Here is a 15,832-nt window from a genome sequence, read left to right on the forward strand (position 1 = left end):
TATGCTTCCCCAATGTATAAAATCCAATAATGGCGGCACTCCGGAGACTTTTCAAAATGAGTGAAGAAACATTGTATTTATTATGATCAACGTTTCGGGGTACGGTGACCCCTTCCACAGGATACACAACCTATTGGAGCAAGGTATATATATAAACAAATATATTAACTACAAATTTTGTCAACAGGTGGCACTGTTGAAACACAAATCAGTTGAATAACATTACAATTGCTCAATGTGTCCTCCATTGTGCTCATCAACAGTTTCCATTTGAGGAACATCATTCTCAATAGCAGATCATTTCAGATATCTTGGCCGCCCTCTTCAGCAGACCTCACCCCATGCAACATTTGGTTGTGTTTTTTTAAAGCCCCTTGAATACCTGTTGTCCAAATTTCTCTTCATTACAAGCCCTAAAACTGACTCCAGAGTGTTTTAAGTAGGGATACTTATGTTTTAACAGTCCTGTAGATAAAACTGGTGGGACCAAGCTGAAAGCTACTCTAAATATGATATTTTCAAATGAATAAACCACTGCAAAACACAAGTTATGCTCACATAGGGGGTCTATTCATCATGTTACTTATTGGGTGCTGCTAGAGCGTATGTCTGAACTGGGGTTCACACATGCACACAAAGATCTTGCCTACAACTGAAGGAGCCAAACAGTGTCAGAGGGATACGATCGGATCCCTCTTCACAACCCCGTTTCTACTTCCCATAGAAAGGAGCGCGGGTTGCGTGGTAAAGGATCCTGCTGTCAAGCTACGAAACTTTAGTATTTTCTAAGCTTGATTAATTAGGTCCCCATGCCACTGTATGGGGACAGTGGGACAGATCGAGCTGGAAGGTAAGTAGGAGATTCTCACCTACTTTTGTAGAAATTAAGTGATTTCTATTTTCATATCCATTACAATGCACTTAGCTTGCTTTACAAAAGTATGCAGAATTTTTTTGGTGGGGGGTCTGCCACCAGGAACAGGATCACTGATCGTGAATTAAGAATTGTATGTACAGAGAATATGTGACATGCAAGTGTCAATGGGGCAGATGTATGAAGCTCTGGAAAGTGATAAAGTGCAGAGTGGTAAACGACCAACCAATCAGCTCACAACTGTCATGTTACAGGCTGTGTTTGAAAAATGACAGGTGGGAGCGGATTGGTTGGTCGTTTATCACTCTGCACTTTATCACTTTCCACAGCTTCATACATCTCCCCCATTGTTTGCTCTTCTGCATGGCGTCATCAGTGTACTCTGTGCTGAGAGTGTGCACACAATAGCATAGGCTGTGAAAACAGACACAATTCTATCCAGAGTACAGAGCACAGCTGTGGACATTCAGCAAAACAGCCAATTGACGGTGCAACATGGTTCCTGTAGCTTCACAGGGTGGAGCTTTCATCATGTCATTCTATGCTGGCAGATTGTTAGGTCCCATACCCTGCTCCAGCCATCCTGAAGTCCTGCCTTACTGCTCCCTGCTCTATTTGTACAGTGCAATGGAATATGCTGGCTCTATGTCAATAAATGTTTATATATATATATAAAGTTACTATATTTTGACTGCTACTAGTATGATTACTATAAGGGTACTGTATACCTCCACAGGGGTTACTTGTGCATTGCCCTGTGCTGCATTCCACGGGTGGCAAATGCACCTTAAACACTTATCAAATGAAATGAGAAATGGAGGTGCAGTGCTCTCTGCAGTTAAAACAAACTAAACCTTCTATCGGATGAGGTGTTGTCATGTGTGCAAACCACTTATCATACTAACATAAAATAAAGACACTGAGACGTGGATTTGGCAGATAACTTGATGGCGATTTATTGGAGCAATAATAATTATTATTTATTTAAGGATGTATGGTGGCAAAGAAAGGACGGCCAGAAATCAGCCAGATCTGCTATGCCCACACACAAACAACAAAAGGCATAGCAGGCGTAGATCGCCCAGAGTGCATACACATAACCATGTAACTCATATCATCAACAAAAGGTAACGCTCACCCCCATCTTGACTTCCCACCCGTTTAGGTGGTGATACTGCCCCCCGTTAGGTTGGTACAGCCAACTACCAGTCAACGAAGGGAGCGCCCTTAAATCATAATTGCACCCGGACTGGCGACCTGCCGTTCTTTCCCGCCACCCAAAACCAAACCCACAACATACCAAAATTTATAGGGGAGGGAGGGTGGGGAATCTGGAACAAAGAGGCTTTGGCCCACACTTTTATCCCACTATATAATGTTCCTGTTACAAACCCGCCCCTGCTTGCCATAGGCTAACTCCCACAAGTAATTTGCATACATGCCTGCCCCCATCCTAGAGGTTTAAAACACCTCTTTTCTTATGCAATCTTTCGGTTTCTCTAAACCTTCTATCGGATGAGGTGTTGTCATGTGTGCAAACCACTTATCATACTAACATAAAATAAAGACACTGAGACGTGGATTTGGCAGATAACTTGATGGCGATTTATTGGAGCAATAATAATTATTATTTATTTAAGGATGTATGGTGGCAAAGAAAGGACGGCCAGAAATCAGCCAGATCTGCTATGCCCACACACAAACAACAAAAGGCATAGCAGGCGTAGATCGCCCAGAGTGCATACACATAACCATGTAACTCATATCATCAACAAAAGGTAACGCTCACCCCCATCTTGACTTCCCACCCGTTTAGGTGGTGATACTGCCCCCCGTTAGGTTGGTACAGCCAACTACCAGTCAACGAAGGGAGCGCCCTTAAATCATAATTGCACCCGGACTGGCGACCTGCCGTTCTTTCCCGCCACAGCATGGTTCTGCTTATAGAACCGCTGTACCGCCACCATACCAAGTACTACCCCAATAACGCCAACTCCTCAAAAAGATCCCCAATAAACAATGACCAACCCTCCTCTGTTAAATGAACTCCATCAGGTCTATACATATAACTAAATCGAAATTGAATGTTCTTATGGTAAATGAAACGGCCATAATTGGCCATCACAAATTTGGCAACTGCGAAATTAAGTTTCTTCCTAGCTTCGTCATTAGCAGGAAAACTCCTAACCCCACGCCAGACCTGTCGAGGTACAATGCAAGACCAAATTAATTTACACAAGGGCCAGGCTGATAGCACCCTCGCCAAATCGTTGACAATATCAACTCGTAATTCTACAGTGGACCTCTTGCCTCCTAAATAAGCCACCAAAATACGTGGCCTACCAAAAAGCCTTGCATACTCTAACAGTTTAGGACAAAAGGAATGCCATCTCATACCTCTGGAACCTATGCAACGGACCCTAGCTGAATATTCAAAAATTGGAGCTTGATCTGAACTCAAACCTAGCAGCCCAGAAAATATATGAGTGGCCTATAACCCAAATTTCCTGCGTGTCAAAGAGCAATCCTAAAGGTGGAGGAAAGCAGTAAATAAAAAATTAGTAATTGTCATAAAACAATAAAATTTTATGGTGTATTAGTGGGATCTGATAGAACATAAGTGAGTATCTGCCAAAAAGAAAAATTTTCTATTGGTCGCCGACTTTACTATTTGAAGTGGCTGAGACAAACAGAAGACACAAAGGGGAAGAATGGGTGGGGGGGAATTGGGAAAAAACAGGTGAACTCGGCAAGAGGTAAAATAAAAACCTGCTGAGGGATGGACTATGGCCTAATTAAATGATTGAGAATAGCCGAATTGAATCCGTCAGTTCAGGTAAAAATTGTAAAATCCCTCAAGACTCCCATTGCCAGCAATGGCGAGTAGCTAATCCCGAGTAGGACGGACAGGGGTAACAGACAAGACAGGGCAGTACATGAGACAAGACAAAAACCAGGCAAGCATAAAATATAAACGTAACCGGAACAGACTGTGAAATGACTTTAAAACAAAGGGCCTTCACGCCTAGGTCGAATGTAACCTTTATAACTATCCGATTTCCAACGTCCTAGGGCCTTAATTTCTGATGCCGAGAAACCCGCAGCTGCCGCCGAAGTTGCGGCTCCGATCAGAAACGAGTGTGTACCAAAATCTTGAGGCGGGAGGCCTAAAACTGATACACACCTCTTCAAAAACCAACCAAACTGGTATCCCATATGCATGAGTCATGAACCAGGAACATCCGGCCGCAATAACTCATACCGCATAGCTAGTGCCACGGGGCAGATCTGTTCGTACCTAGATGGACCCAACGAGATCCACCCACCCCTACCAGTCTGGTCGGTCTTTGACCACCGAATCCTACAGAGAACAGACCTCTCACTGACCAGGATATCCGAGAGGAGCATGGCGGCATCAACCCATTTGGATGATGCCACCAGCTCCGATACCCTCAAGGTGCCGTGAAAAGCCTCTGAAAACACCACTTGAATCAGGACCGCCTCATACGCAGTAAGAGCCACTCCGAGAACCGCCCCTAATACTGCCGGAAGCAGATGAGCGTCCACAGGTCTCCTAAGGTCAGCTACTGGCCGGGAGACCCGTGCCCAACCCTTTAAAGCCTTCACAATCAGAAAACTTTTAGTAAAGTCAGGTTGGCCCTTCAATTTACAATAAAATGCAATGCCCCCCAAAGAGCGCGCAACAGAAGCCCTGGATCTGCCAGCCAAATGGAGACTCCAAATAAAAGAAAGCATCGAACGATGCTGACTCTTACCTGCCTGTTTGCTGCTACGGGAATAATCTTCCCATTCATTCCATGCCTGCCGATATGCTCGCAACGTGGAGGGGGCTAAAGACTGTTCTGCTAAGCCCTCCATGCCGGCTCGATCACCTGCCAAACATAAGAGGGGCAAAGCACAACGTCAGCACCAGGGGCCACAGATCGGGACCTAGCCCACTGGAAACGTGATAACGCATCGTCTATCTCATTCTCCACCCCAGGAACATGTCTTGCCTTAAACATGATGTTACAGCGCAAACATGTGAGCACAGCTGCGCTAGCAAGCGCAAAACCAGCAGGGAAGCCGCATGTTGCTGATTGTATCGCATGGACCACGCCCAGGTTGTCACACCTGATAATGATGCTGCGATTGCGTAACCATTCCCCCCAGATTTCCAAGGAAACCATTATGGGAAAGAGTTTGAGAAGGAGTAAGTCCTTAGTCAAACCCTTTCCCACCCATTCTTCCAGCCAACGGCCAACGCACCAGGAGCCATCAAGGTAACATCCGAACCCTGTGGTGCCTGCTGCGTTGGTGAACAGCTGCAGCTGCAAATTGTCAGCGGCTGGAGACATCCACAACCGAACGCCATTAAAATCCCGAAGAAACGAGACCCAGACAGAGAGGTCCTGCTTAATCTCTGAGGATAAACGTAGCAAATGTCTCGGTTAGTGACACCAGCCGTGGCCCTTTCCAATTTACGTGAAAAAGCTCTGCCCATTGGAATTACTTTACAGGCCCAGGAGGGATTGCGCCTGCCGCAGGGTAATTCTACTGGAAGCCGTGCATTCCGCTATGGCATTACGCAACTTGACAGGCTTATCGAGAGGAATGCGACAAGAACCCGCTGAGGTACAGATCTCGATACCCAGGAATGACAAGGGGAAGGGCCCTCCGTTTTGTCCGCAGCAACGGTAACTCCAAATGAAAAAACAGCGCTCGTAAAGAAAACAAAAGATAACTGCATCTGCCTGAACCGGAAGGGCCGACACACAGAAAGTCATCGAGATAGTGGGCTATTCCATGACTACCGCAAAAATTAAATAAATAAATTCCGCGCACCAGTGTAGGAAGGTGCTAAAATGCTCGAAAAACGCACAGGACACAGAACACCCCATAGGCAAGCATTTGTCTATGCAATATCCGTTGTCCAAGCTAAAAACCCATAAACTGGAATGACTCTGGGTGCAAAGGAAGTAGACGAAAAGCTGACTCAACATCTATCTTAGCCATCAGTGCGCCCGGACCATAACACCTAATGACATCCAAAGCATCGTCAAAAGACTGGTACACCACCGAGGAAACCTCAACTGGTATGGCAAAATTTACTGACGAGCCTGGCGGATAAGACAGATGTTGCATGAGCCTGTATTTTCCTGGAATTTTCTTGGGAACCACTCCCACCGGGGAATTCACAAGATCCCTAATGGGGGTTCTGCAAAAGGCCCTGCAATGCGCCTGACGCTAACCTCGCCAGCCACTTTTTCCCTAAGAATGTGAGGCAATTCAAAGGCAGACTTCAAATTTCTAGGCGAATATGTGTCGACATCCCTGCAAATAGGTAAACGAAAACCAAAACTGAAGCCTTTTAACGAAAATTCTGCGTCCTGCAGAACCGGGTACCAACTCAACCATTTTGCTATCGCTGTGACACGGACAGGGGATGGAACTTTACTTAGCACTTGTGCCTTTTGCTGGCTGTGCAGGCTGCTGCTGGGCACCCCCCTTGAAACACTTGGCAACTGGGTGATTGCCACCACATCGCAAGCAGAGGTGACGAAAATGACATTTTCGTCCCTGCGTACAGGTGGAATTATTAAAGGTGAAGCATTTTCCCCAGACGCCTGCTGTTAGCCCTGACGAACTGAACTAGCTGCTTTGCTCGCGTTGTACCCCTCATAGGCAGGACGCGAAGGCTGCGTGACCTCCAGCAATGTATATTTGTCGAAGTAGGAGCATAGCTGAGAATGGAGCTTCCCGGTGATAGCTGCTTGGGGCAGTGATTGCAAAAATAAGCTGTGCACCCTGTAGAAATTCACTGTAGCACATGTATTCTGTCTATTTTGTAAGTTAAATGCTCAGAATACAGTATATAATACAATCTCCTCTATTGACTGATAATATGATTCAAAGGAGATAAAAGCTAGATCTAAGGTGCCATACATAAATAAAGCAGTGTCAAAGCCATTACCCCTTACTGTCAGATAACGCATCACTAAAGCATTCTATTCCCCCAATGATACCTCAATGCCCAGCATAATACTGACACTGTTTGCTGCAACTGTTTTCTACCATTAAGAGGGCATAATCAGCACAGACCAGCTATAAAATACATCATACGAATGTACTGAATGATATAATTCTGGCATATACAGGACCAGCAAACACAGTAAGCGATTATATGTAGAAGTAGAGCCATCCTGTCTGAGCTGAATCTTTTTATTTCATGTGCAGGCTCCTTTACAGATCATATGAGCAAGTTGGGGAATCTGGAAGAGGGCAGAAAAAGAAACCATGCACTGTCCTGGACATAGATGCACAGATTGGTCCCCTTATGTACTGGATGGTGTATTATCCAGTATTAATAATTGATCCAATAGGTGATCCATATCAGTGCACCCCGTACAGTGCATGTTTTCCAGATCTAGTTGGTGCACAACAATATTCATTACTGGCTTTTTAACTTTTTCTACTGGCTGACACATTTAAAAGATCAACAGGGACTGTAGTGCTAGTTATTTCATTTGTGACACTGAGGGGATCCTAAAAAACATGCAACTTTAGTATTATATGCTATTTCTATTGTAGTCATCATGGTGTGTGCTGAGGGGGGGTTCAGGCAAGGCACTCATAAACCCCTCCTGCATTTGCCTATGGTGCTGGCCACTGCAGCCACAAAGATGATATTGACCAGGGGCATTAAGGACTGAAGGGAAGCACCCCTCCCCCACACTGGCACACCTTCCACAAAGCTGCTGCAGCAGCCTGAGGGGGGGTAGAACTATCAATAGGGGAACCACACCTGCAGCTCCTAATAACATGGGGACACTGTGGAGCCAGGGACCAGGGTCTGGGGAGGCTCATTACTAGGCAGGACATAGCTACACCCACCCCCAGCAGAACAAGAAATCAGAAAAGACAGTGATTGAGGACAGAAAGGAAAAGGAAAAGCAATGATATGAAGTAAATGAAAAGAGACTAAATACAATAAGGAAAAGGAGGAGAGAAGAAGAGAAGAAGGAGAAGCACTAAGAGAGTTTTATTAAGGAAAATGACAACTGACAAAATGCACTTCCCTGTCCTGGAGGAATCTGGAACAAAGAGGCTTTGGCCCACACTTTTATCCCACTATATAATGTTCCTGTTACAAACCCGCCCCTGCTTGCCATAGGCTAACTCCCACAAGTAATTTGCATACATGCCTGCCCCCATCCTAGAGGTTTAAAACACCTCTTTTCTTATGCAATCTTTCGGTTTCTCTTCTTACGGAACATGAACACAAGTTTAAGTATTTTTGGTGCATTCAGTGACGTCACAAGGGGGGTGCGTGCTGCACCCGGGTGTCACCTGCGAGGGGTGACACCAAACTGCAAACTCCTCAGTGACAGGAGCCGGGTGCTGCACTGTAGCATTACGTGCAGCACTCGGCTCCTGACCTCCGGGATCCCTGGAGTGACAAGACGAGGGTTCACCCACGATGCCCCGCCCCCTACCTGCGATGCCCCGCCCCCTACCTGCGATGCCCTGCCCTCTACTTGTGAGGCCCTGCTCCTTTTTTGCAGGCGCACAGCTTTGCAGCTCGCACTAACAACATCCCCACATCGGGTGTCAGATCAGGTAGGGACACCACTGGGTGCATCTGTATACAAAAATGTGATGGGTTGTGGAGAATTGGGGATGGTTCGCTGATTAGGAGTTGGGTGTATTGGGGCAATGGTGTCATTTATCCTGATTATAAGAAGTAGGTACAGTATGTAACCAGTGACTATTAAAAGTGCCGGGAATACTGTAACAGTGTTTCCTAATAAGGACGTAAATGGTCACACCCTGTTTTTGCATTCAACTTTTCTGGATATTGTGGCGAGACTTTGGTCATAAAGGATGAAATGCCCATAATGATCTGGGGCCTTCATCGGCATTAAAATAAGCCATGTATTCAACCATGGCAGTTTAGAGGGTAAGAGGGCTATTACTGGTGCCCACAGCCTGGTTATGCATTCGTTGTGTAGTTTGTGTGTGATACACTCCCGCTGATGCCATCCTATCTCTTTGTCATCCCCAGGAGTCTCTGCAATCCTGGTAGTGGATGTTATCGGTCTCCCAGAATCTGCCAACCTAAGCCATGCCAGCTTATCCACAGCCAATGGGGAAACGCGGACAGTGCAACTGGAAGCAGCCAATCAGACCGGGGCTCCTAGTGGCACAGGTCGGGCATATCCCCATGGGGGAATTCAGTGTCGGTGTGAGAGGTCAGGATGGGAAGGGACAGGGGATTAAACGTAAGGCTCCACAGCAGCTGAAAACGTCCGAATGCATGTTGGAGGTGAGCTTAGGGTCCTCTTCTGTCCCACCTTGTGCTACTTGTGTCCTGTGTGTACTGTAGTCCAGCTGCTTTTTATTCATCTTTTCCTAATATTCCATTAGGCAGTCACCAAAGTAGTGATTTTCTGGTTTTGATCACAGAAGTCCTCAAATAGTGCAATCCTGTTGCCTGCAGCAATAGAATACGGTCACTGATGATGATCACGATGAGGTGTTTCCTGTAGATAAGGATGCTCACAGAGCATGTGCTATAAAAAAAAAATTTGGTTGGTCAGGGGGGTTTCTGGGTACTCAGAAACCCCCCCTGCATGCGCTAGTAGACAGCAAGACACCATTGGAATGATATATCACACCAGTTGTACACACTACACGATATTAAGTACAAGTGCACAATATTTTGTTCCATGCTACATTTTGTAACATGGCATCGTTCATTGCATCGTCCCATCTGGGATCGGGGTAAGTACTATACGACCTGCATGTTATATCGTTCTGATCTGCATCAGAACGATATATCGTAAGACAGTTTGCATACTGTGTACCCAGCTTAACACAGGTTATCCTATTATTATTATCATTGTAAAAAATATATGATACAAAAAGGGCGGCACTCAGAGGATTCAATATGCAAGAAGGATTTTACTCATGTGGTCAAAGTTTCAATGAATCAACATTTTCGTCAGGAGGATATATATATATATATATATATACACTCACATACAAACACACACGTACGGAGGGTAAAATAAGTATTGAACACAACAACATTTTTCTCAGTAAATATATATGTAATGGGACTATTGTAATGAAATTTTCACCGAATGTCAGCAACAACCCATGCGAAGAGATCAAACCATATATGTCCATAACTTAATTTATGTGTAATAATGTGAAACGCTTACTGAATTTTCTTTAATTCTTCGTGCAAAAGCCTTTGTTGGTAATGACAGCTTCAAGATGCATCCTGTATAGAGAAACTAGTCACATACATTGCTCAGGTGTGATTTTGACCCATTCTTCCACACAGTCTCCAAATCTTGAATGTTCCGTGGATCTCTTCTATGGACTCTGATCTTTAGTTCTTTCCATAGATTCTCAATTGGATTCAAGTCAGGTGATTGGCTGGGCCATTCTAGCAGCTTTATTTTCTTTCTCTGAAACCAATTGAGAGTGTCCTTGGCTGTGTGTTTGGGATCATTGTCTTGCTGAAATGTCCACCCTCGTTTCATCTTCAGCATCCTGGTAGATGGCAGCAGATTTTTATCAAGAATGTCTCTGTACATTTTTCAATTCATCCTTCCTTCAACAATATGAAGTATGCCAGTACCGTGTGCTGAAAAACAGCCCCACACCATGATGTTCCCACATCCAAACTTCACTGTTGGTATGGTGTTTTGGGGATGATGTGCCATTTCTCCTCCAATTATGGTGTGTATTATGGCATCCAAAGAGTTCAATTTTGGTCTCATCTTACCAGACTATGGCCCTCATTCAGAGCCGTACGCTCTGAGCAGAGCGCACGCTCTGAATGAGGGCCGGCCTCCATTTTCATGGAGCGTCCTCCTGGACGCTCGTATAGCTGTGGGTCACCACCCACAGGCTATACGAGCGTGCATTGTGATGGTCGCGATGGTCGAGACCATCGCGACCATCGAATTTGCGAGCCGGAGCCTGCGGTTGAGGTTTTCAACCGCAAGCTCCGGAGTGATTTTGGCTCTATCAGAGCCAAAATCACTCCCACTGACATCACTAGTGATGTCAGTGGGCCGGCTTCTGACGGGAGGCGTTCCCGTGGGAACGCCCCCGTCAGGGAGGCACGCCCCCGGTACGCCCACCAAAGGGGGCGTGCTGTCAATCAACATTGACAGCACGCCCCCTTTGATCGGACACAACGAGCGAAGGACTTTCCTTCGCTCGTCGCGTCTGGCGCATGCGCACGACGGAGCTCCCTCCGTCGTGCGCATGCTCAATCCATAACATCGACCCACTTGCGAGCGGACAGCCGCTCGCGAGTGGGTCTGAATCAGGCCCTATATTCTCTAGGTATTTCACAGGCTTGTCCAAATGTTGTACAGCAAACTTTAAATGAGCTTCAAAATGCTTTTTCTTCAGCAATGGAGTCTTGCGTGGTGAGTGTGAATATAGGTCATGGTGGTTGAGTGCATTGCTTATTGTTTTCTTTAAAACAATTGTACCTGCTAATTCCAGGTCTTTCTGAAGCTCTCCAACCAGTGGTCCTTGGCTCTTGGACAACTCTTCTGATAATTATTTTAATTCCTGTGTACGAAATGTTGCGAAGAGCACCTGGTCGTGGCCGGTTTATGGTGAAATGATGTTCTTTCCACTTCCAGATTATGGTCCCAACAGTGCTCACTGAAACACTCAGAGGCTTAGAAATCCTTCTGTAACCAATGCCATCAGTATGTTTTTCATCAATAAGGTTGCGAAGGTCTTGAGAGAGCTCTTTCCTTTTACCCATCATGAGATCTTTCTTGTGTGACACCTTGGTAATGAGACACCTTTTTATAGGTCATCAGTTGGGACTGAACCAGCTTATATGAATTTGCACTGACAAGGGGCAAGATTGCTTTCTAATTACTGATATATTTCAGCTGGTGTCTTGGCTTTCCATGCCTTTTTGCACCTCCCTTTCTTCATGTGTTCAATACTTTTTCCCTGTGTCATTTCACATTATTACACATAACTTATTTTATGGACATCTATGGTTTGATTTATTTGCATGTGTGGATTGCATGGGTTGTTGCTGACAGTTGGTGAACATTTCATTGCAATAGCCCCATTACATATATATTTACTGAGAAAAATTTTGTTGTGTTCAATACTTATTTTACCCGCTGTATATAGTAAAAACACATTCATATTATTCAGCGCTGCATATTGAGGAGATCAGGATGAAAATATAACTTACAGAAGATTCATTCATATCGCTGTATGACGCGGAGGACATCTTTCCTCATTAGTCGTTATATTGCCCACAAATGTTTAGTCTTATTTGTTATTTGTAGGTGTGTCCCTTATACAGAGTGGTGATAAAGGTCCATAGAATAAAATGTGTTGTGTATATAACCCTATACCCCGAGGTCACTTTGACAACCACTCTGATCTGACACTGTGTCCAGCGGGCACTTTTTGGAGATATCTGTCTGATAATATAAATACATGCCAGAAAAGCACAGAAGGCAGCAACGTTATTAAATGCACGGTATATTTACATTAAATTAGGAATCTACTGTGTATTTTACCCCTTTGCTACTTTTCCGCTATATTTATGTTCCATTTTTGTCTCCACATTTATCCCCTTACAGTAGGTGTGATATTACATTAATGTTTTGCAGATCTCCAGCGATTCGCCTCTGACACCAGGAACCCTGCATCCGGTTTCATTGAAGATCACAAATGTTGGAGCCTCTCACTGTTATTCTGTCACCGTCAGTGATGACATTAGCGAGGCCTCCACTGCATTCAGGTGAGCAGGAGGAACCACTGCAATGGGCCAATTTATTTATAATGACCTGTCTGGGGCCCGTTCTCAGACCTGCACGGCTCCCTTTAGTGCCCAGGAAAGCAGTGGAACCCTCTGCCCCCGTCTGTACCCAATGTCCATCTTTCCCATCACATTCATCTGGCTCTTTGTCCCTCTACCACCGCCCCCCACGTTTCTGTTACTCCACCTACATCCCTTCTCCACTTACTGCATCACTTACAGTGACACCTCCTGTGCCTCCCCATGTAGGGTACAGATGGGCCCCGGTGAGACACGGGTAAAGAAGGTGGAGATCCAGGTTCCTGATCACTCTAAGAACAATATGATAGTCACAGTTCTGGTAAAGGCTGAAGACTGTGACAATAATGTTCCACCATGTTCCAGCCACCTCTCACTAGTGGTTATTGGAAGCAGAGAGGTCAGTAATGGCTGCTCTATGTGATTAGTCATTTTATTATATAATAGCAGCTATAGTATCCTGTGTCCTAGCATTTCTTTATACATATCTGTGCTATACACAGCCATTATTCTGTTACATAAAGTAACATTTTCCTAACTGCTTACTAACACAAGAAGATGTACGTGACACATTTTTGGTAATGCAGCTCTATGTACTGTGGGCCTGATTCAGACCCGGACGCTATGCTGCACTTGTTTACATTGAGTGATTTTTCGCAATCTGCGCATGCGTATGATTCGCAATGTGCGTGCACGAAACAGTCAGTGCAATGGGAAAGTGCTCGCCCGTCGCCCGCAGTCGGGCCGCTATTTTGAGTGACAGATAGTGCCTTTGTGGGTGGTAACAGGGGAAGGTGCTTGTAAACGGGGGTGTGGATGTGCGAACGCAGGCGTGCCCGACCATCAGAACGGCGTTTAATGGGAGTGCATAATTAGCAAAGTAGCATCATTACACATGTGACTGGGTTGTATTTTAGCCTGAACTGCTCGCAATGTTGGTGGGAAAAAGCTACCACAAGCGCTGCGAGCCGCTCCGATGGCTCTCGATGTTCCTGATTAATCCTACAACTGCCGGAGATGACGTGTGTTGCGAATTGCAAATGGGCGTCTTTATACAGGTTCCAGTGCATAGTGCGGCCGCTCGCTATTACTTAGTGGGCGGCTTTACGCGACGCAGTGCGAGCGCATGATTTAAATTGCCGGACCCTTTTAGCCAACGAGCTGCCGCAAATAGCGTCCGGGTTTGAATCAGGCCCTGCGCTCTCTTATTACTACATTACTACATGGCTTTATTTATATTAGTGTAGACACAGAAGATTTCAAGGGAGAGTCCACCTGATTGATTTATAGATGTACACTAACCTGATGGTTAGCGTACATCTCCGATTGTAACTGCTTTGCGCCAGCGCAGGACCCATACTGTGCATGTGCAGTGTGGGTCTTTGGTCCCATACGCACAGCAGTGGCAGGTTGTCAGTGATTGCCAATCTGCTGCTGTTTCTGGGAGGGGAAGGGGTACAACGGCCTCCATTTCTCAAAATGGAGGTGTGTTCCCACCGCTGGGGGGAGGAAAGAGGCTGCTGATGGAGATTTTCTGGCTTCTTTTGAGCAACTGCGATCGCCAAGTTAAGTGACCCATCATCACTTAGCCGGCAGAGGATCATTTAGATGATCAGATGCTGCATCCCCAGACATAGCTCGGATCAGTAATGCATACAGGAGGCGTGATGCCTCCTGCTACATTACCATAACAGTGCTATCGCAGCTGCTACCATGTTAGCAGCTGCGATAGCAATATTGTCCAAGCTTAATCACCCCCTAAGTTCACATTTTATGTGGGAGAGATGCAGTCAGGGTGCTGACAATTACAATGTCGACACTTTAATATTGAATGTCATAATGTTATATGTGGCAGGGAGGCCACGGTGCCACAAGACAGAGGCAACACTTGATTACCTGGGTGTAGGCTGGTTGTCCAGTCCAGGTTTTGCAGTGTGCTGGGATTCCCAACCAAGCAATCAGCACCACCTGCGAGCTGGGTTTAAGGCTTCGCTGGAAGCAAAGCACAGTGCTCCTAATGCCAGACAAGCTGGCCAGGCGATAGGCCGGGAGTGGTGGTTAGCATTAGGGTGCCAGGACCTGGATGGTCCACAGATATTGTGTATGCTGTCTGTAAGCCAGAGTGGCAAACCTGACTTGATGTTTGCTGTGAAGTGTCTGCTGAGCTGCAGTGATTAAATGGTTCACTGTTTTACCGCTACTGGATGTGTTTCTTCCTGCCTTGTGACACATGGTTAAAATGTCGATACCTGCAAAATGTTGCCAAGATGTCAACACAGTAAATGTCAACGGTTAAATGTCAACATATGAAGTATAGACACAGCCGAAATGTCGACACTAGAAATTTTATGGTTAGTATTAGTCTTAAAATTGGTGCGTCCACATTATGTCCCAGTCAACATTTTGACTGTCCACATTTTGAACACATCAACATTTTGTCCAGGTCGACATAGTAAATGTTGACCTTTTGACCATGGTGACATTAGTGTCTTTGAAATGACTGTCAATATTTTGGTTGTCGACAAAACACACCAGGCTCTGTGTGAGCAAATTCTATCTAGAAAGATAAAAACGTAGCTGCTGCAGTACCGATTTTGACCCAAAGATGGCGATATTGGACCAAACTATACTAGTGTTAACTTATTTCACCCATTCACATTCTTGTAGTCCATCTATTTTAGGATATAGACAAAATTGATATAAATACTGGAATACATAATATTTATATGTTTGGGTTTGTTATACTTATAATACCTGTAAAATATGAATATATGATGAGCGCAACTATTGTCCATTTGGAATTTAAAATAATTATAAATAGAAAATGATGACCGCTTACACTGCTTTTTTTTATAGTGACCCCTTTACCGTCTTTCTATACGTTTTATTCCCAGGTGACTCCCAAGTCTCCTCCTGTCTGCACTCTTCCCTCTTATGCTGGCTCTTGCCCTGAGTCTCTCCTGCCCGGGCTGTGCCAAGATCACCCCTGGAGTGCCCTCCTCCTGCTGTCAGACGCTGATGGGATAAAATTAGTCCAGATTCTCAATGGTTCAGGGTCAACCTCGCATGGACCTGATGGAGAATATGATCGCATTGAGTTCACATCCACA

The sequence above is a fragment of the Taudactylus pleione genome, unplaced genomic scaffold (assembly GCF_031769625.1).
Source record: "Taudactylus pleione unplaced genomic scaffold, aTauple2 ptg000274l, whole genome shotgun sequence".
Lineage (NCBI taxonomy): Eukaryota > Metazoa > Chordata > Amphibia > Anura > Myobatrachidae > Taudactylus > Taudactylus pleione.